Below are 23063 nucleotides of genomic sequence, written 5' to 3' on the forward strand. Positions count from 1 at the left end.
AATACAAAACAGTAATACATTAGGAAGAAAAGACAGATTTTGAATAAAAGTGATAAATAGGCTCTTAGATTATCTGATAATTTGATTAATAATTTGAATCATGTGGACACAATGGAAACAATTTTAATTTCTTGCTGATTTGGCACAAAATACCAATGTCAGCAAGTTTAGCCCAAACCTCATAATATACATTACAGTGAGGACATTGACGATAAAATGTGTGATGAGTGTAATGAATGAAAAGAGTATTTGAGATTAGTCAACACATAAGGCAGCTCGAAATCTGAGAGCTCTTACAACTCATGTATGAAAGAAGCTGGATGGAGGTTTGTGCAACTTTAGCAACAACCCTAAATCTTTATCTCACATTACCCCCAGCAAGGCATCAGGCTAAAAGGAACTTTCTTAAACCATCAATTTTTAAAATTATTTGATTTACCATGTTGAGGAAAAACTGAATTATATTTCTATCATGATTACAGAAGATGATACGCAAAATCATTGTCATGTGAAGAGACTTTTGAAAACTATATAGCCCCTGCCTCAAACAAAAAGCAGGAAGAAAGTCATAGGAATACCCCAGGCAATTACTCAAAAGGTCATTTTACATTTTTAGATTTTTTATGACATTTTACCATTTTTTTATTTTGTAATTTGTTATGGTTTCCTTTCTCAACCCATGAAAATATTCTTTTTTCATTCCTAATTTTTATTTATAAGTTTGTATGCCTTTTCTTAAAGAGGACCCTAAAGTACATGAGCAGCAAGCCATATAAAACCTGAGCTACCTTGCCAATAGTCAATTCCCCTTCCTTTCTCCTAAGATAATACAAATGTATTCAGGGACCCACTTTCTTCTGTCTGACCTTGGGTTTCAAGGGAGGTGGTTCCAGCTGTACTCCCATAAGATCCCATTCCCCTGCCAGCAACTGCCTTAGGCATACACATGTGGTGTAACTCTGGGCGATGGATAGGAAGAAAAGTCTACTGGGGGAGTTAGTGAAAGGTTTGCTTCTTTGATTAAAGCTTTTTATTTTTTTTTTTTAAAGCCACCCAGGGTGGAGTACCCCATCTTTGTCATCTGGACTTTGTTGTGTTTGGATGTGATTTCTGGAATCATAGCAGCCATCTTGTGACAGGGAGGAGAGCCAGCCTCAGAACAAGCCAACCAGCGGAGAATGATGGAGGGGAAAGAGCCAGCCCCAGCCCCACACTCAGACTTCTTTGTGAAGTAATGATATGTTTTCTTTTTCTTAAAGCCAGTTGAGTCAAAGTTTCTATTACTTGTATCTCAAAGCTTCTCAATGGATACACTTTCTCTCAAAGCTCTCCATTGTCTCTGACAACTCTCTTGGGGTGATTTTTTTTGCACAGTTAAAATAAAGGGATGAGCAGAGAATGATTTCACAAATCACATGGTTTGCCATACAAAGACACAGTTTTACTTTAATTCATAAAGCTTAAGAGGAGAGTAACAAGGACAATTCTCATTGAAAATATACTCAATAGATTTTATTGTGTACCATTATTTTGTACATGGTATACGTTGCATACTGTACTGTATATACAGTGTGCAGTGTACATTATTGTGTACTATTAATGTGGTACAGTAACCACTTAGTTCCAATTTTGTTGGAGTCCAATTATTAAAGTCTGGTTGCTCAATGATGATAGATGCAAGCCTTGGTGGAATGTAAGTCTAATTAAAGTTTGAGGTGTAGCTTTATACAAGCGGTTCTTGGAAGAGAAGGCTCAATCAACACAGTGAACAACACAGTGAAGGTCTATAATGACATGCAAGAATGCTTAGCGCTAGAGAGGTGCTAGTGTAGGCTGGTGAGGCTCCAGAGATCAGCTCCAAAGCCAACAGGGTGTGGTCCTGCCGTGGCCTGAGCTCTCAGATTTTAAAGAGGCGGCTGACGGAGTGCACCCTGCCACAACCTAAGCTCCCAAAGTCTCTGTGAAACTCTTAGGTTTATATGTATGATGGAGTCCAGTGGTTGAGATCAGTAACTCACATATGGAGTCTGATAATAGAACCATCACATTCCCAAGGGGCAGGGCAAGTTCTTATCACAGCAAAACACATGTCACTCACATAGCAAACTATGGAAGTGTATGGAGTCTTTTCAAAGCTATACAACAGTCGTTTTCTAGGCTCTTGGTATTTGCCCCCATCTTCCCCACCCTACCATATTTCTGAGGACTTGCAGCCACCCAGCCTCTGCTCTTAACGGGACACGTGCTGTGTGTACTCCTTCCCACATTTAATGCGCACAGTCTCGCCTGTCTGGTTTCCCTCCCCTTTATCTTCGGGGTACCATATCCAACTCAAGCTGTGAGGTCCATGTGAGCCTTCTCTGATTAATTCGGCTGAATCATCTCTTTTCTCTATATATTTATATAGCGTCTACAGTTCTTTATCACATAATATGGTGTATGATATTGAATTATACAAAATGATAGAAAAGCATTCTACCTCTATTAGCCTTGTCTTCTTAACTGTTTTCCCATGAAGGAAGAAATCAATCCGCATGTATCTTTTCTATCTCTAAAGATACAGTAAGAATTACACAAACACTTACCCAAATTCCACCATCTGAGAAATTTAAAATTAAAAATTATTTGCAGTATCATCCATATTTCTCGATTACTTACCTGTCAATTTGGCACCCAGTATGGCTTGAAAAACTCCGCAGATGATGTTAAAGGGCCAGCCAGCCCACCCATGATGCTAAGATAGCTGATGCTACAAAGGAGTCACAAAACCAGACTTTGAAATTGAATAAAAACTAATAGCAATGTTGGACTGAAAAGCAATTATTTATATTTATATATCAATGTGTATGAGTACTGCATGATGAATAACTATCAATAATTGCTTTAGAAGCCATTTATAATGTTTTAAAAGTAATCACCTCAGCCTGGCCAACATAGAGAAACTTTGTCTCGGCTAAAAATACAAAAATTAGCCGGGCATAGTGGCGCACTCCTATAGTCCCAGTCCCAGCTACTCGGGAGGCTGAGGCACAAGAATTGCTTGAACCTGGGAGGCAGAGTTTGCAGTGAGCCCTAATTGCACCACTGCACTCCAGCCTGGGCAACAGAGCAAGACTCCATCTCAAAAAAAAAAAAAAAAAAGTAACCACCTCTCATGCTGTGCATTGGGACAGCTGGCTAAATTAGCATTGGCATCTTTATAAATGAAGACAAATGTACATTTATTCTACATAGAGCAAAGCTGAAACAAGACAGGCAGCTGCATTGTTTTTTAGATGGTCCTCAACCTATGATGGCTTGACTTATAATTTGTCTACTTTACAATGGTACGAAAGCAAAATGCATTCAGTAGAAATCATACCTCAAATTTTGAGTTTTGATCTTTCCCTAGGATGTCGATAAACAGTACAATACTCTTGGGAAGCTGGGCAGTGACAGTGAGCTGCAGCTCCCGGCCAGCCCTGTGATCACGAGGGTAAGCAACCCACACGCTAGAGTGTGCCATGTTGCCAGATAATTTGCCCAACTGTAGGCTAAGGTAAGTGTTCTGAGCACGTTTAAGGGAGGCTAAGCTAAGCTATGATGCTTGGTAGGTTAGGTGTATTATATGTATTTTATACTTAATGATATCTTCAACCTGTGATGGGCTTATCAGGACATAGTTCCATCATAAATCAAGGAGCATCTGTATAATGTATATTTATTATTTTTCATGTCGCTGAAATATGCTATTGTATTTGACTTCACAGTAGTGTACTTATAAACATTTCTCCTGTTGCATTTCAAGTGTGCAGGTTTCTCTCTTCTGAGCTCTGAGTCAGGAAATCCGCTGGCTGTGGATCATGGACCACACCACAAACCTTCTCACCCCACACCCCACCACATCCTGTGCCTTTTGACAGAGACAGCTGCTCCACACCCACTGAAACACTCAAAGAATGCTCAATGATACATATCTACATATATTCACTCATTCATTCATAGTTATTTAGGGACACAGTGATAAACTGATTCAGTCGTTGCTATGACAGATTTTGGAGTCTAGTTTAGGGAGCAAACATTAACCAACAATCAAAAAATAAATACGTGTACATATGATACTCATTTTAACACCACTTTACATTAACTCTCAGTTCTAATGCAGAATTAGAATCTCAGTGCTAATGCACTGAGTCTTTATCTTATGCAAAGATTATCCATGAAGAAGATTCTGGAGGTCCAGTGAAGTCCTATGGAGAGAAGAGCAGATCCAATTGCAGAGAGCCAATCTTCAGGAAACCTAGTTACCAACTTTAATAAGTTCCTTTTTTTTTTTTTTTTCCCTAAATGGACCATAATCTGTGTATGCCGTTTCTTCATACTACATTGAGTCATCCTCTTGCTAGGCTTAAAAGAGGTGCACTCACTAGAACAGGTTGTGTTCAGCCGAGGTAACAGGCACTCCTAAAATGACAGTAGCTGAAAACAGCAAAGGTTTATTTCTCATGTTACATGTCCTTCACTTCGAACACATTCTTCTTTTTACTATCTTCACTCAAGAACTCAAGCTGAGGAAGTTTCATTTCTGAAGAAAAAAAGAAGATGAACTGTTCTAGCTTGAAACACTTATCACATCTCATTGGCCAGATCAGGTCAGATGGCTCTGCTCAACCACAGAGGGGGACAGGAAACAACTTTTTGTGTGTCTTGAAGGAAAGAAGAATTGGGTACTAGTGTAGCACTAATGACTACCTCAGTGTGTTTCACAGGATCAAAGTCACCTGAAAGGAAGGCTGATGTCAGCCCAGGAGCAGCCAAATCCCATTGTACCACTGTTTTTTCTTGGGTGGCATCTTTGATTGGATAATATCCTGCCTTTCTTTACTTACTCCATAGTAAAGATCCCTCTCAAGGCAATTGATACTCATTTGAAAAACTAAAACCACATATACTCAAAAGGGTCTTCTACAGAAGATAGCTATGAGAATTATGTATGATCATTGTATGTTTTCTTGAGGATGCCTGGGGGCTAGGACCATTGAGGACATCCACAGATGAAGAAGAGGCAGCAGCCAGTGCCCAGGTCCCAGTGTATAAGAGATGCACACGGGACTGAGTTCTCCTCTCAGTCCAAAAGGAAAAGATGGGTGCTGGAGCTCAACTTTGGCCCTTTTAGGTACTAAAGGATGCAACTGTGTTGACTACATCATGTGGAGGGAGCAGTTGCTGGCTTGCTTGTTTTGTAAAGACGTTTCATCACAAGTCCCTAACTATAGCCCCACAGGCCACACTTTGCTCACTAACAATGACTTCAGAAACTCTAGAGCTGTGCCGTTCAATATGGTAGCCACCAGCCACATGTAGCTCTTTAGATTTCATTAGATACAATTTAAAATGTAATTCCTTGGTTGCACTAGCCACTTTTCAAGTGCTTAATAGCAACATAGAGCTAGTGGCTACCGTAATTCTACAACACAAATATAGACTGTTTCTATCATCACATGAAGTTTATTGGACAGAGCTATTCTACAAGACCCAGGTTTGAGAACAGGACACCATCTCTGACATACTATTGCCAGAATAATAGAACTTGAATTTTATCAAAACTATGCTTCAAGGAAACGCAGAAACTGGAAGAACGTGTAAAAATGGCCGGGCACAGTGGCTCACACCTGTAATTCCAGCACTTTGGGAGGCCGAGGTGGGCGGATCATCTGAGGTCAGAAGTTCAAGACCAGCATGGCCAACATGGCAAAACACCGCCTCTACTAAAAATACAAAACTTAGCTGGGCATGGTGGTGGGTGCCTGTAATCCCAGCTACTCAGGAGGCTGAGGCTGCAGAATCACTAGAACCCGGGAGGTGGAGGTTGCAGTCAGCCGAGATCACACCACTGCACTCCAACCTGGGCAACAGAGAGAGACTCTGTCTGGGGAAAAAAAAAAAAAAAAAAAATCCTGCGTGACACAGAAACAATCGCCAAAGTGCAGGCTGCGGGAAACTCAAAGAGACAATTCAGTTTCTAAAAATTACAGAAAAAAAAAGACAAAAGAGGAAACCTATAAATACTTATAAGACACATCTAACAATGACAATGTGTGGATCTTACTGGAATAGATTCAAACATAAAGCTATAAAAGTATGTATGATAAGCATGAGATAACTGGAATTTGAACACTGCTTAATTGACGATATTAAAGGTGGATATTTTATTAATTTACTTCAGAGATGATCATGGTTTTGTGGTAATGGCATAGTAAAAGGTCCTTATAATTTACACATGTGTACTGGGATATTTACAAAATAAATGATATAATGTCTGTGATTTGCATCAAAATAATTTGGGTGGGGGGATGAATGAGTGTGTGGATGGGATAGGATTGGCCATGGATTGATGACTGTTGGTTCTCACTGATGGGTTTAGAGGTGTTCATTTGATTATTCTGACTACTCTTGCATATGTTCAAAATTCTCCATAATGGGAAGTTAGAAATAAAACCGAGTGAGTCTGCCATTTGATCCAGCAATGCACTCCTTGGTATTTACCCAAAAGAGTTCAAAACTATGTTCACACACAAAATCCTGCACATAGATGTTTACAGCAGCTTTATTCACAATTGCCAAAATTTGGAGGTAACCAGATGACCTTCAGTAGGTGAATACATAAACTGTGGTACATCTAGACGATGGAATATTATTCAGCTCTAAAAAGAAACGAGCTATCAAGCCACAAAAGACATGGAAGACCCTTTAGTGCATATTATTAAGTAAAAGAAGCCAATGTGCAAAGGCTACATATCACATGATTCCAACTCTATGAGATTCTGGAAAAGGTAAGGCTAAAAAGATCAGTGGGGAGAAGAAGGGATGAATAGGCGGAGCACAGAAGATGTTTAGGGCAGTGAGAGCACTCTGTGTAATACTATAGTGCTGGATACACGCAACTACACATTTGTCCAAGTCTATAGAATGTACAACACCAACAGTAAACCCTAATGTAAACTAGAGACTGTGGGTGATGATAATGTACTGATGTAGGTTCATCAAATGTAACAAATGGACCATGTTGGTGGGAATGCTGATAATGGCATCAGCTGTGCATGTGTGGAGGCAGGGGGTGTATGGGAAATCTCTATACCTTCTGCTCTATTTCACTGTGAACCTAAAGCTGCTCTAAAACAAAGTCCATTTAAAAAAAAAAACCTACAGTAAAATACTAAATATATAGTAAAGAAGGACCATGGTGAAGAGAGTTACAGAGAATGGAGATTGTCCCTGAATTCTTTCTCCAGGCACTCCACAGGGACATTGCCCTTGGCCTTGGCTTTTCTCAACAGTCCTTGGAGAGGATCTGCTTCATACATAGCCCTGAACAAAGGCATCTGGAAACCAGAGAACACAGGATGGGAAATGAAGCTTGGTAATGTGGATAAACCCAGGCCCGGGCACTTCTGAAGCAGGTCACCCCCACTTTGTGCGTATGAATATCTGAAACCCAATAGCACCATTCTGGGAAGTAGAGGAAAAAGGAGGACTTATCCAAACTCCATGCAAAAGTGGAGTTTGGATAAGTCACCTGGATGCCTGTTTGGACACTTTCCAATGGGAGAAAGAACTTTACATGCTACACCACAGTGTGAGTCCTGTGGAAACAGATAAGTTGGTAAGAGAAGTGGTGGTTTCACCATGGTCAGCCTTAATGACCCAATGGGGTTTCACTCCACAGATCATTTGTGAGACCTTTAAGGGAGGGAGGAATGTGACAAAAGTAGGAATTAATATCTATTAAGTGGTCACTGTAACTGGTGCTCTGTGAGTGTTGGATAGATATTTTTTATGATGTATCATTATATGGTTTTCCTCTTGTGTTTTTCCTTTCCTTTCTGTAATCGCTGACTCAAGGGAGGATAAATGGAGGCAGCCTGAAAATCTCCCCGACTATCATCTCCCAGGAATCTAAGCTGCAAGACCCTAGGGGATTCAAGAGCAGGAATGGGGTCTTTGCCAGGCATAAGAGGTTCAGCAGGACTCCTCCTTTGGTCCCCCCTCCCCTAAGTATTCCCTAGCCTAGCGGAGGGGTGGGAAGAGTAAGACCGGTGGGCCTCTCCTGGCAATGCCACAGAGGAAGGGGCAGGATCCCAGAGGAGCGGCTGCATGTCCATCCAGACAGAGCAGACGCCAGGAGTCTCCGAAGGTCCCCTACCTGAGTGGGTCCTGAATTCTTTAAGGAGCTACACTCAAATCTCAGCACTTTGGGAGGCCAAGACAAGAGAATTGCTTGACCTCAGGAGTTTGAGACCAGCCTGGGCAACATAATGAGACTTCGTCTCTACAAAAAATTTAAAAATTAGCCAGGCATGATGGCACACACTTGTAGTCCCAGCTATTCAGGAGGCTGAGGTGGGAGGATCACTTGAGCCCAGGAGGTCGAGGCTGCAGTGAGCCACGATTGTGCCACTGCACTCCAGCCTGGGCGACAGAGTGAGACCCTGTCTCAAAAAAAGAAAAAGAAAAGAAAAAAAAGAGCTACACCCGGAGCTGTGTAGACATGGCTCTTGGTTCTTGGCAGTAACTTGATTGCCCTGCCTCATGTAATTTTGGCATTACAAGGTATTCCTGAGTTGGCACACATCTGGGAGGGGTCGGAAAGAGGAAGACTATGGTTATCATGTCTGCTTGTCTAAGAAAAAGAAACTTTCGACTTAAAACTGCTGTAGGAAACGATAAATAACAGAAAAGAAAATAATTATTGTTTTCAAACATCTGAGCTGGTGGCTGATTCATAAAGTACAAGCGATAGGCTATCCCGTGCATTTTAATCCTCCAACACCCTTATGAGATCAAAGGCCCTCTGTCATTTGTGATTTATTCTTTCACTGATTCATTCTAGCCACAGCCACTGAGTCCCTTGGGACCCAGGCATTTTCCTTGGTGCTGAAAAGAACAGGGAACAAAACAGATGAAGTCTCTGCCCTCATAGAGCTTTCAACCTAATGGGGTAATAAAAAAAAAATACACAAATAAACAAACAAGATCAATACAAACTGGGATAGGCATTGCTCACATCACATCATAATCTGGATGATGTGATCAAGAATTCTTGGCCCATGAACAGGATAAACAAGATTGGGAAGGCCTCTCCAAGGAGGTATTTTATGAGCTAAGACTTCAAGCATGGGAATAACCTAGACATGCAAAGAGTTGGGAGACAAAATAGAAAAAAACAGGAACTGCAAAGACTTGAGGACATATTTGAGAAATAGAAAGGAAGGCAGTGTAGTCAGCCTCTGAAGAGTGAAGGTAAAGACTGGGGAGGGGAGATTGGAGGGAGAAGTGAGATCATTCAGAATCTTGCAGAGCAAGATAGACAGCTTGAATTTTATTCTTAAAACAATGGGAAGCCATGGATTAATTTTAAGTAGGGGATTTGCCTATGACTGGTACATGGATTAAATAAATTAATATATGTAATACACTTAGAACAGTGGCTGGCAGACCGAGCACCATAAAAACATTCTTATTTTTATCCTCATTCGTATTGTTAAAGATAGAAAAGCACCATGTAGACCAGTTGAGAGGCTATTTTCATAGTCCTTTTTGGAGCTGAACCAGGGTAATGGCTGTGAAATTGAAGAGAAATTGATGTACATAACAAAATTGTAACTCAGGCATAATAAATAGGACTTTCTGATGATCAAGAAAAAAAAGGAATGGAGGACTCCTTCTGGGTTTCTGTCATGTCATCTGTCACATCCATTAATTAATCTAAAGAAGACTGCAGAAGAAACCAATTCAGGAGGAAAAAAATCAAAAGTTCCATTTCATTCTGTTGAGTTTGAGATGCCTATCAGATACCTAAGTGGGAACATCAAATATGTTATTATCCCTGTTGCACCATGGAGAAACTGAAGCTCCTTTACAATGAGGAAGCTGAGATTGAGAGAGACCATGTAATCTGCTCAAAGTTGAACAATGGTTGAAAGTTAGAGTCAAGCCTGGAATCTAGGCTAAGAACTCCTTTAAAACCAGAGATCTCATTCTCTCATAGTTAAACACCTATAGGTGGAGCCCCAGGTCCCTTGTCGATGTAACTGGAAAACAGAATCAATGACAGCAGTACCATCAGTACTGATATGGTTTGGCTTGTGTCCCCACCGAAATCTCATCTCAAATTGGGAGGGACAGACCTCCAGGGAGGGAACTGGTGAGAGGTGATTGATCATGGGGCTGGTTTCCTCCATGCTGTTCTCATGATAGTGAGGGAGTTCTCATGAGATCTGATGGTTTAAAAGTGGCAGTTTCCCCTGAGCTCTCTCTCTCTCCTGCTGTCTTGTGAAGAAGGGACCTGCTTCCCCTTCTCCATCCACCATGATTGTAAGTTTCCTGAGGCCTGTATGCAGAACTGTGAGCTAATTAACCCTCTTTTGTTTATAAATTACCCAGTTTCAGGTAGTATCTTTATAGCGGTGTGAAAATGGACTAATACAAATACAATCATCTACAAGTCACCTGCACAGGGCTGGAATTCCAGAAACCCCAGGGCAGTGCATGAGCCAGCAACAGAGGCCATAAAATGTCATCTGACTCTTGGTGGGCAGATAATTTGCCTAGGCAAGAAGGAAAGGCTAAGCAAGAATTGTGTTCAGTTAAAGGCGGTGACATTAACTTCCTAGGCCTTAGTTTCCTATCTGTAAAATAGGTATGGAAACCTAACTAATACACACAGTGTTGGGTCTGATATAAAGGATTATTGAAAAAGAGAAAGAAAGAGTTGGAGCATGTGCTTCATACGCCTTCCAAGGGCTACATGTTCTTTAACCCTTACCATCAGAATAAAGTTTAAACCAGGAGGGTGGGGGAGACAGACATGGGGAGTTAATGTTTAATGGGTACAGAGTTTCAGCAAGGATAATAACAGACTGCTGGTGATGGATAGTGGTGATGGTTGCACAACAATGAGAGTATACTAATGTCACAAAACTGTACACTTAAAAATGGTTAAAATGGTAAATTTTATGTGATGTATATTTTACCACAATAAAAGAAAATTTGCTTATATTATTGAATCAAAGTTGGCTTAACATACTTTTATTGTGTTTACCTCATATAGACCTAGGCAGTGAGTCAGACTCAGTCGTTATCCCTTCACACATGAGGGAGGACTGGTTCTTACTTGGACAGGAAAGGTGCTGGAATCAAGAAATAAGCTATAAATAAAACTATGGAGGTTGTTTTTTAACTTGAATTAGGGGCTAGATTTCAAATTGCATCTTATTTTATCTGAACAGAATCATTTTGGGCAAGCAAGCATCTGTCGGGGTTAGTTTATGATTCCCCTGAGGGCCAAGGTATGCCTTTGCCTGTCTTTTCAGTATTTTCTCAGTGCCTCACATATGAAAGTGCTGTTACATTGCTGGGAAAATTGACTAGAGAAATCTAATGATGGTATAAGTCACTGTTAGAGAAAGAAAGAGAGACAAAACTAGAGAGAGAAAAAACTAGAGCGCCCACCATCCAAAACTCTTATGGAACTGAGGTAGGAGGCAGGACTCGACTCCAGAGGCAGGGTTCAGACACCAGACCAGATTGAGGACTAGCTAAAACAGGGCTGGGGCAGAAGCAGCTTTCCAATCAGACACAATTTATCATTGCCATGGCAACACACGGCAGTTACCACCCCTTTCCATGGCAATGGTCCAGTGACCCCAAAATTACTACCCCTTCCCTAGAAATTTCCTCAGAAACTACCCCTTAATCTGCATGCAATTAAAAGTGGGTATAGATATGACTGTGAGACTGTCCTGAGCTGCTACTTTCTGCCTACCGGGTAGCCCTGCTCTGCAGGAGCAGTCACGGAGCTGTAACACCATCAGTGCAGTAACACTGCCACTTCAATACAACTGTTTTCTTCTACCTCTGGCTTGCCTTTGAATTATTTCCTGGGCAAAGCCAAGAACCCTCATGGGCTAAGTCCCACTTTGAGGCTCTCTTGTCCTGCATTAAAGCCATCATAAGTCAGGGACTCCCCCTTCTGTACTACAAACAACTCTACACACATAAAATTGACACTTAGAGGACATGAACCAATTTCTCACAACTCAACCAACATGAAATTGATCATTGGAAAATTTGAATAGCCCTACAACTACTAATGAAATTGAATTTATAATTTAAAAATTCCCAAAAAAAGAGATCTCCAGGTCCAGGTGGTTTCAATGGAGAATGTTTAAAGAAGAACTAGCATTAATTCTACATAATCTCTTCCAGAAAACAGAAGAGGAGGTTATACTTACTAATTCATTTTATGAAGCTTCTATTACCCTGGTGCCAAAACCAGATAAAGACAATAAGGCAGTACAAAAAAGGAGAAAGAAAAAAAACCACAGACCAATATCCCTTATGAATTTAGATGCAAAACTTCTTGACAAAATATTAGCAGATAAAATTCAGCAATACAAAAAAATAATTATACACCATGACAAAGTGGGCTTTATTCTCAGATATGCAAAACCAATTGATATTTGAAAATCAATCAATAAGATCTACCATATTAATAAGTTAAAGAAGAAAAAGTCACATGATCTTATCAATTGATACAGAAAAATCATTTGACAAAATCCAATACTCATTCATAATAAAAATTCCCAGAAAAACAGGCATAGAGAAGAACTTCTAGAACTTGATAAAGAGCACCTACAAAAAAAACTTACAGCCAAAATTATACCTGATGGTGAAAGACTGAATACTTCTCCTCCAAGAATGAAATCAGACAAGGACATCTGCATGCATCATTAATCCAATATAGTACTGGACGTTCTAGCCAAGACGATAAGGCAATAAAAGTAAATAAAGGCATATAGATTGGAAAGGAAGAAATAAAATTGCCTGTACATGCAGACAGATTTTCCTACAGAGAAGATCTCAAGATAGCTACCAAAAAAAATTCCTAAAACTAATAAGTGACTTCTACAAGGCTGCAGGATATAAGATCAACATATAGGAATTAATTGCGTGTCTATATATTATGAATAAACACAGGGTAACAAATTTTAAAACACTATCATTTACAGTAGCTCAAAAAACAAAGCAGGTGTAAATCTAACAAAATATGTATAGGACTTACATGCTAAAAACATCGAAATACTGATGAAAGACATCAAAGACATAGTATATCTCACATGGACATGGACTAGAACCCTCCACATAGTAAAGATGTCAATTCTCCCAAATTAAATAAAGATTTAAGGCAGTTCCTACCAAAACACTGCCAAGATTTTTTTATAGATACAGATGAGATTATTCTAAAATTTATATGGAAATGCAAAAGAAACTAGAAGAGTTAAACAATTTTGAAAAAGAAGAATGAAGTAAGAAGAATCAGTCCACTCGATTTCAAAACTTATATTAATCAAAACGTACATTAATCAAGACTGTAGTATTGGTGGAAAGATAGACACACAGATCAACGGAATAGAATAAAGAACCCAGAAACAGACACATAAATATACTCAACTTTTTGACAAAAGTGCCACCTATTTAATGGAGGAAGGATAGTCTTGTCAATAAATGGTGCTAAAGTAATTGGACATTCACCAATGAAAAAAATAAAACTTGATTTAAGTTTATACCTTAATACAAAACTTAACACAAGATGTATTATGGACTTAAGTGTAAAATGTAAAACTTTTGGGAAATAATGTAGGAGGAAATCTTCAGTATCAAGGGCTAAGTAAAGAGTTCATACACTAGATGTCAAAGCACAATGCATAAAAGAAAAAAAATTGATAAACTGAACTTCACCAAAATTAAAAACTTTTACTCTGTGAAAATCCCCGGTAAGAAAATGGAAAAAAAAAAAAAAAGAAAAAAGAAAAACAAGATACAGACTGAGAGAATATATTTACAAATCACATCTCTCACAAGAGACTAGTATCTAGAATGTATACAAAATTCTGAAAACTCAATAAAGCAAGCAGTGTAATTAGAAAGTGGGCAAACAACATAAACAGATATTTCACCAAGGAGGAAATATGGATGGCAAATAAGCACGTGAAAAGTTGTTCCTCATCATTCGCCACTAGGGAAATGCAAATTCAAACCACAGTGAGATATCGATACACACCTAATGTGAATGATATAAATAAAAATTTATGACAACACCAAATGCCGAGGAAGACACAGAGAAACTAGGTCACTCATACATTGCTGGTGGGAGTGCAAAATGCTGCAGCCACTCTGGAAAACAGTTTGGTGGTTTTAGAAAAAAATGAAACATCAACTTTCATATGGCCCAGCAATTATAATCCTGCACATTTATCCCAGAATAATGAAAACTCACGTTCACACAAAAACCTATCCATGAATATTCATAGCTGCTTTATTCTTAATAGCCAAACATTGGAAGCAATCTAAATGTCCTTCAATAGGTAAATGGTTAAACAATTAGTATAATTACATCATGAAGTAATACTACCCAGCAGTGAAGAAATGAACTGCTGGCCCATACAACATCTTGGATGAATTTTTAGAGAATTATGTTAAGTGAGAAAAGTCAATCCTACCAGGCTACATACTGTATGGTTCCATTTATATAACATGCTTGAAATGACAAAATTATAGAAATGGAGAACAGATGAGTGATTGCCAGGAGGTTATGAACAGGGAAGATAGAAGGGAACTAGGTGTGTCTATAAAAGAGCGACATGAGAGACGCTTGTGGAGATGGAAATGTTCTGTATTTTCACTGCATCAATGTCAATATCCTGATTGTGATATTGAACTACAGCTATGCAAGATATCATCATTGGGAGAAACTAGGTAAAGGGTTTGAGGAATATCTCTGCATTATTTCTTACAACTGCATGCGAATCTACAATTATCTCAAAAAAATAGTTTAATTTAAAAAGTTTTGTTCATTAAGTTGCTCAAATATGTATTGAGCCACTCGTGCATTAAAACCAAATGGGCTTCCACAGTTTACAGCTGACATTTCAGCAGTGGGATTATAAAATAAGATATATGAGCTTGCCTATGGGCTGGAGAAAAGATTTTCTTGGAGGGCGAATTCAAATTGTGAAACAGAAAAACATGTTCAGTCAGCTCTTCAGCAAAGAGGGAGTGGTGCGTTGGTAAAATTCTCTGTTGCTGCACCCAGATGTTCCAAAACGATGGGCTGGCTGAGGTGTGATGTTCTCAGTAGACCATCTTCCCCACCTTGGGTCAACCTGCACCCTACATTCTCAGTTTGCTCTCTCAGGAGAGAATGAGGCCTTCGGAGCCCTGTGCGATGCTGGATGTTAGGTTTCTGGGCTCCCAGTGGAACCTGCCCAAATTAGCCCAGAGCATGATGGCAGTGACGGCGGGTGGCCCCGGATTGAGAGCACAGGCTTTGGAGACACACATACCTGAGTTTTTGTTGTTTCTTGCCCACCTATTGGTATGTAATCTTGACCAAATTACCTATCTTTCCTAAACCTGTTTTTCATCCACAAAGTGAAGTATCTACTTCCTGAGCTGGTTCTTTCATTTGTTTAATACATTTTAATAGCACACCTAGAATGGGTCAGTGACTGTTGTAGAGACTAGAGAAATCGCAGTAAACAACACAGAAGAAAGGAAGGGAGGGAGGGAGGGAGGGAGGAGGAAGGAAGGAAGGAAGGAAGGAAGGAAGGAAGGAAGGAAAGAAGGAAGGAAGGAAGGGAGGAAGGAAGGAAAGAGGAAGGAAGGAAGGAAGGGAGGAAATCTTGAGGGTATTCAGATAACAAATGAAATAAATAAAATATATAGTATATTCAATAGTGATTAATACTTTTTGAAGGGAAAAAAAAGCAGAAAAGGAGGCTAAGATGTACTGAGGAATGAAGAGAGGGTTTGATTTTAAAAAGCGTAAGTCCTCATTGAAATGGTAACAGTTTGAGCTCAAGTTATTATGAACGGCATGAGAAAGCCATGCAGCTAGTTGCAAGTTTTAATGAGAAAAAGAGAGGATTAAATGAGATAATATTAGTAATAGGCTTAGTATAATATAATGCTTGGGACACTGAAAATGTTCAATAAATGTTAATAAGAGAGACACTGAAAGAAAAATTAATTATAGACCAGTAGAATAAATTCTACCCATAATACGATGAATGGAGGTGGCTTCAGATGTCATAAAACTACTTAGTGATTGCAGAACTCTGCCTGACTGCCCTATCATCTAAGGTTATATCTTGAAGCCTGGTCCACAATTCACCTGCATCAGCATCACCTGGATCTTGTTAGGAATGCACATTCTCAGGCCTGCTGAATCAGTCTCTGTAGGTGGAGCCCAGGAGCATGCATGCCCACTAGCTCTTTAGGGAATTCTGATGATGGCTAGATTTTGAGAACCACCAGCCTGGAGGGAACAGGCCCACTTATCATGTGACCTTGAGAATGACACTCCTGACAATGTCCACACATATCTCAATCCTTACACTATGGTAAGTACAGTCATGTGTCACCTAACGGCAGGGACATGTTCTGAGAAACACAACTGTAGGTGATTTCTTCATTGTGCCAACATTGTAGAGCGTACTTATACACATCTAGAAAGTATAGCCTCCTACACACCTAGGCTATATGGTATGGCCTATGCTCCTGGGTTACAAACTTGGGCAGCATGGTACTACGCTGAATACTGTAGGCAAGTGAAACACAATGGCAGCTATTTGTGTACCTAAACATATCTAAACATAGAATAGGTACAGTACAAATACAGTATAAAATATTTCATTTTAGGGCTGACTGCAGGGGCCCATGCCTGTAATCCCAGCACTTTGGGAGGTCAAGGCCAGCAGATCACTCAAGAGTTTGAGACCTACCTGGGCAACATATCAAGACTCTGTCTTTTAAAAATGAAAACAAATTATTTTAAAAAATTACTTTTTAAACAATACATCTTTATAGGGCACTTGCCATGAATGGACCTTGCAGGACTGGAAGTTGCTCTGGGTGAGTTCATGAGTGAGTGGTGGGTGAACGTGAAGGCCTAGGGCATGACTGTGCATTATTGCAGATGTTATAAACACTGGGCACTTAGGTTACCCTAAATTTATTTTTAAAATTTCTTTCCTCAATAATAAACCTAGTTTATTGCAACTTTTTTACTTTTTAAAGTTTTCTTTTTCTGCTTTTTTTTCTTTTTTTTTTTTGAGACGAAGTCTTGCTCTGTCACCCAGGCTGGAGTGCAGTGGCACAATCTCAGCTCACTACAACCTCCACCTCCCGGGTTCAAGCAATTCTCTGCCTCAGCCTCCCAAGTAGCTGGGATTACAGGCGCCCGCCACCACGCCCAGCTAATTCTTGTATTTTTAGTAGAGACTGGGTTTCACCATCTTGGCCAGGCTGGCCTTGAACTCCTGACCTCATGATCCACCTGCCTCGGCCTCCCAAAGTGCTGGGATTACAAGCGTGAGCCACCGCGCCTGGCCTAAAGTTTTCTTTTTTAAGCTTTTTGACTCTTTTATAATAACATTTAGCTTGAAACCCCAACACATTTTACAGCTTTACAAAAATATTTTTCTTTATATCCTTTTTCTATAAGCTTTTTCTATTTTTTAAGCTTTTACTTTTTACATTGTAAACTTTTTTGCTAAAACCTAAGACTAAAAACACACCTAGGCCTACACAGGGTCAGGATCATCAATATCACTGTCTTCCACCTCCACATCTTGTCCCACTGGAAGGTCTTCAGGGACAGAAGCACACGTGGAGCCATCATGTCCTAGGATAACAATCCCTTCTGCTATTATACCTCCTGAAGGACCTGCCTGAGGCTCTTTTACAGTTAACTTTTTTCAGTAGACGTACACTCCAAAATAATAATAAAAAGTATAGTATTGTAAATACATAAATGAATAACAGTCATTTATTATCATTATCAGGTAGTATGCACTGCACATGTGTATGTATGTGCCCGACTGTTATACAGCCAGCATCGCAGTTGGTTTGTTTCCGCCAGGATCACCATAAACACGTGAGCAATGCCTTGTGCTATGACATTATCACAGTTACCATGTCTCGAAGTGATAGGGTTTTTTCAGCTCCATCTAATCTTATGGGACCACTGTCATACACTGGCCCTGTCTTGACCGAGACATTGTTATCTGGCCAATGACTATGATTTTTCTATTTGTCATAAGGGACACTGAGCCTCAAAGAATTCATGTGGGCCTGGAACTCAAACCCAAGTCAGTTAGCCTCTCAACCTCCTGTTCTTCCCACTGTCCTCCTGGCTTTGCTTGCAAGGAACACAAACAGGCAGCAAGGAGGGGGAGTCCCTTACCCTGGGGCTCCTTGAACCCAAGACCTACAGCTCTCTGCAGCATCCCCATGGAGACACAGAAGCTCAGTTTCCTCTACTCAGAGATTATGGAATACACAATTGAAAAAAAAAAAAAAGAAAGAGTGGCTTGCTCACCTAAAGTTCAATTTTTTTGCTTATGATAATTTGTGCTAAAAACCAAAGAGACTGTCACAAAACAAATCAGGCCTTCGTCTGAGCCTTCACAGATCTGTCAATCCCTGCCAGGGCCTGGCATCCGCGCTCTTGTAACATCCGATGCTGGACCATGCGCTTCCCAAAACCTCCTACGCCAGAGCCAGGGCCCTCCGCGGTCCTGCAGGCCTATTCAGTTTGTGCAGTGGAGGGGAGGGGACACAGTTCCCGGGGTTAAGAGCTGGCAGTGGGGCGCGCAGAAGCCCAGCTACCACCGCCAGGGACAGTCATTCAGAGCTCCATGTGGGTCTCTTTTGTGCCGGTGGGTGAGGCTTCCCACCATCGGTTCCGGTGACTTGGAATGCCAAGGGCCTAAACTTAATTAACTTCTCCGGGCCGGGACTTTTCCATCTCAGCCCGCATCCTGCTTCGTGGGGCGGCGGGATGCAAGGGCTCCCTGCACAAACAGAAGGCCAGGGACCTTAGTGGGAGCATCGGCAAATACAACAGGGCCAGTGGCATCCTCATTAAACTCTGATTAGCAAGTGGACTTGATCCAGGCCAAATCAGAGCTGAATGAGATTTCTTTCTTTCTTCTTCTTTTTTTTTTTTTTTTTTTTTTTTTTTTTGCTGCCAGTTGATCAGATGTAGGCAATTAAGAACCCCCACACCTCCAGCTCTTGTATTTTTTTGAAGCGGGGAGCTCATACCAGTCAAGCCATAAAGACACTATTGTCCTAAGAACAATATTCCCCACTAATCTCACTTCTGGCAATTTACTTTTTCTTCCCAAGCAGATTTAGAAACTTAAAAAAAAATCTTTGAAAGAGTACGGGGGAGGAATACTCCATGGTATCTAATCCTATCGCAAAGTGGGAGTTTTCTTGTTCCATTCAGCTTTTCTTTGAATGAGCACTGGATAAATAAACTACTGCATGGTCACATGGAGGCAGAGACCGTGAGGATCCAATTATGCATATGGAGGCGTGTGCATTCTGGTTTGCAAATCAAACACAAAGAGTGCAGCACAAGCTCCCTTAAATCAGTCCTCACTACAAATTTACAAACCTTCAAGGTGAGATTTGCTTTTGTTAAGGGCTTAAGGGCAATTATTACCTTTCTTTAATTTTCTCCTGGTAATTAGACTCCCAATCCAGTCCAACCTGGTCTGTACCTGGAAGGCAGCCGTACTTCTTGGTGTGATAGTCCTCAAAGCCAGCCAGCCAGCCTTGGGGGGATTCCTGAGAACTCAGAGAACTTTTTCAGCCTGAGGGCCAACAAGTCTGACAGGCATACACTGAGAAGCTGTGTCGTGTTTTGCCTTTAAAGAGAGATGAAAGACAAAGGGAGATGGAGAGAAGAGTAAAGAAAGGGTAAAAGGAAAGACAGAAACTGAGTGGAGAAGAAACAAGGCAAGAAAGACAATGCGGATTATCTAAAACTAAGGGTTTTTTTTTTTTTTTTTAAAGGGAGCCGGCTTACGTTGCTACTGTATTAACACTTTTATACTCACTTACAGGACTCATGTTAATGAGTCCGTGCCTCTGGGCCCCCATGCCTCAATGCATCTGGGCTATTGCATTGAATGAGGAAGCTAAGAGTCTCTCTGAAAAGAAAAACTAAAGGGGAAAGAAAGCAAGGGAACCGAAAAGCCCTGAAAAATAGCTAACCAAAAAGCTACACCTTTCACCATGCCCTAGAGGTCAACCAACTTGGCAGGCAAGACAGACCCGGGAAAGAATTGCCAACAGCTCCAGCCTGCTCAGACCCGACACGGAGGCCAAGCCAGGAATTCTGCTGCTCATCTTGCATCTGTGACCGTGATGGCAAGATCCATCTCTCACCAGCCAGCATGGCATCCTCTGGGTCTTTTCTAAGGAGAAACTATTTTTCAACTGGTGAGCTATTGAGAATTAGGATGGCATGCCTACCTGGGGCTGGGGGTGGGGTTAATGATAGTGAGCTGGTGAAAGAACTAGATTGGGAATCTGGGGTAAAGGACTTCATTAAGAAGTATCTGTGTTACTATGGAGAAAACCAGAGGAGAAATGGAGTAAGGTGGGCAACCTCACTAGTGCCCAGGGTCATCAAACACCAGTGGAGAAGTTCCAAGCCCAGTAAGACACAAGAAGTGGAAGTTTTCATCTGTAAATTTAGTCTTTTCTCATGAGATAAATCATTTTTCCCCAAGGTGAAGGTAAAGAACCTATCCTTCTATGACATAAGGTTTTAAATCATGTAGATCCCCCTTCAGATCCTGGCCCTGCCACTCACCAGCTAACAGTGTGATGCTGGTAAAAGTCTTTAATCTGTATGAGCCTTAGTTTTTCTCATCTATAAAATAAAGAGAGTCCCTCCTTGAGAGGATTATATAAAATAATGTATGCAAATCACCTAACATGTGCATGTGACTGACACTCAAATCATCTGTATGGGAAATTTTGTCTAATAAATTATTAATATCCAGTGATTGTGTTTAAGAGACTGGGTTAAAAAGAGAAGCCAGTACAATTTCCCAAGAAGAATAGCAATGTCATTGACAAAATAATAGATTTAAATATAGAGAGGTATGTATGAAAGTATTGCTGTAATTCACAAATGTGATATGCATTAACTGAGTGACCATGACATGTCTTCTACCCAGTCTCCACTGAGCAGCAACTATTTGATAGGAGCTGTACATATGAACAAGCACCACGTCCAAAGGACTTACCATTTGGGGGTGATTTAGCAACACAGCGACCCTACAAGGCAGAATGTGGTAAGAGGCAAAGGGGCTGAACAATGAAACGCAGAAGCGCGTTGAGGAAGGAGAGATTAGTTCCAGATAGGAGGATTAGGAGAGGCTTTAGGTTGGAGCTGGCATTAAACCAAGACTTGAAGCTAGGTAAAAATAAGAAGAAAGGGTATTCTGAGAGAAGGGAACAGTGTGAATGCAGGAAATGCAAGGTATGCCTGAGAAATGGTGAGAGGTACCGCCTGCCAGGAGCGAGGCTGTATAGATGGGTTAGATCCTCCAAGGCCTTGTTTGCTGGAAGAGTTGGACCTTTATCTTGTCAGCGGTGGACAGAACAGAGTTGTGCTTGACTAATATCCCTCCAGAAGCACATGTGTGGATCAGAGGTGGGAAGACACCAAAAGCCAGGGACCAGCAAAGGCCTTTGCAGCAAAAGGAAAAATAACAGCCTGAAGCTGGGTTATGGGGATGCTTATGAGGGTGTGGATTCGTACTTATCAGGGCACTGTCATCAAGAGGACTGGCATTGTATTGAATGTGCGGAGTGAGGTAGAGGGAAGAGGTGTAGAGAACATTGAGAATCTGAACACTGACAACTACAACGGGCCAGAAATGTTATTCTGTAAACACTGAGATCGGAAGACAATTAGAAAGGTCAATGTATTCAATTTGGGACATCCTAAGTGTGAGGTTTTTGTTTAAGTATGGCATCTCAGCCAGTCACTTGTCAGATGCTACTGCTATATACATCACTCAGAGCAGCAATTAAGCCCGGGGGCCTACCTTGAAAATTAGGATGTTTGGGGTCAAGTCAGAAAAACAGAAATGCATACAGGTTTCTTACACCAAAGGAACTTAACGCCACAAACTAACACAGAGATGACATAAGAGCTGAGAAGCCAAACAGGAGATGCTGAGGCAACCTAAAGCTCAGAAGAGCACAAAGCTGATGCCTCCCCTAAGGTAGAGGGACAATGAGTGGTGGAGGGCTCACTAGAGCCCAAAAGCTTAAGCCGCCTAGCAGGAGTTAGCAGGAGTTAGGGCTGGACCCACAGAGCAAGAGGAGAAGGAGGTATTGCAAAACCTCTGTGCACAACAAAAAAGAGCTTCTCTCATTTTTCTCTCATGCACAAGGAATGGGGCTTGTAGGCATGAAAAGTTTCTTGCAGTGGGAGGAAAGGTACCTTGGAGAAGAGATGGAAGGAGAGCAAGTACTAGAGGATGACCCAGAGAGCTGGCAGCAGCATCCCAGGGCCTGGGATGAGAGCCTGGGACAGAGAGAAGAGTGAGTGCCTATAAGTTCTTAACCTACCTACCCCAGAGGGCCATGGTAAGTCAGGGAAAGAAGAGGTGCCCACAGCTCCCCCTTCCTCTGTGTATCTCCTGAAATCAGTGCCCAGCGGCATCCACAGTGTCAAAGCTGGACGGGTGGCTTCTGACCCCACATCCACACACAGTCCCATCCTCCCATGCACTCTCCACATTCTTGGGGCCACAGCATTGTAGAGTGACTTTGTCCTCATTTCGCCATTGTGCTTTTTGTCACTAAGGGAATCTGCCCCATTTATGTCCCTGCTACCCCATTCAAGGAGAACACCCGTGAGCTACAGTGCATCAGTGGTTTTGAAACGTTTGTGTATGACCTTTCTCTGATGCTTCTCTTTTTGTGTGTGTGGTTTGAAAAGTCCAGTGATTCTCAGGACTCTTATTAAAGCTTTTTCAGAGATATCCATTGAAGTGGGTTGGGGAGTTCCTAGAAAAATGATGATATTAGAAGGTCATATCCAGAGGGGACCACAAAGATCATCCAATCCAGTGTTTCCCAGATGTTCCCATGACCATCACCTGGGGCTTTTAATAGAATCTTAGATTCCCAGGCCTTACCCC

This window comes from Nomascus leucogenys, chromosome 1a, assembly GCF_006542625.1.
Source record: "Nomascus leucogenys isolate Asia chromosome 1a, Asia_NLE_v1, whole genome shotgun sequence".
Classification (NCBI taxonomy): Eukaryota; Metazoa; Chordata; class Mammalia; order Primates; family Hylobatidae; genus Nomascus; species Nomascus leucogenys.